The sequence below is a fragment of the Arachis duranensis genome, chromosome 5 (assembly GCF_000817695.3).
Source record: "Arachis duranensis cultivar V14167 chromosome 5, aradu.V14167.gnm2.J7QH, whole genome shotgun sequence".
Taxonomy (NCBI): Eukaryota; Viridiplantae; Streptophyta; class Magnoliopsida; order Fabales; family Fabaceae; genus Arachis; species Arachis duranensis.
The window spans coordinates 52,589,673-52,590,442 of record NC_029776.3 but is presented as its reverse complement, the minus strand read 5'-3'; positions in this window follow the sequence as shown (position 1 = coordinate 52,590,442).

Sequence of the window (770 nt, the reverse complement as noted above, 5' to 3'; positions counted from 1 at the left end):
GGGGATGCACTTTCCTCCACAAAACTATTGGGAGCAAATCAACACCTCCCTAGGAGAATTGAGTTCCAACATGGGACAACTAAGGGGGGGAGGAACACCAAGAACATTCCATTCTCCTCCATGAAATTAGAGAAGATCAAAGAATCATGAGAGAGGAGCAACAAAGACAAGGAAGAGACATTGAGGAGCTCAAGCACTCCATAAGATCTTCAAGAGGAAGAACAAGCCGCCATCACTAAGGTGGACCCGTTCTTTAATCTCCTTGTTCTTTAATTTCCTGTTTTTCAAATTTTTATGCCTATGTTTATCTATGTTTGTGTCTTATGATCATTAGTGTCTTAGTGTCTATGCCTTAAAGTGATGAATGTCCTATGAATCCATCACCTTTCTTAAATGAAAAATGTTCTTAATTGAAAAAGAGAAGAATTGCATGAATTTTGAATTTTATAATAGATTAATTATTTTGATGTGGTGGCAATACTTTTGGTTTCTGAATGTATGCTTGAACAGTACATATGTCTTTTGAATTTGTTGTTCATGAATGTTAGCTCTTGAAAGAATGATAAAAAAGGAGACATGTTACTGAGGATCTGAAAAATCATAAAAATGATTCTTGAAGCAAGAAAAAGTAGTGAATACAAAAAAAAAGAAAAAAAGAAAGGAAGAGAGGAAAAAGAAAAAGAAAAAAATAAAGTCATGATCCAAGGCAAAAAGAGTGTGCTTAAGAACCCTAGACACCTCTAATTGGGGACTCTAGCAAAGCTGAGTCA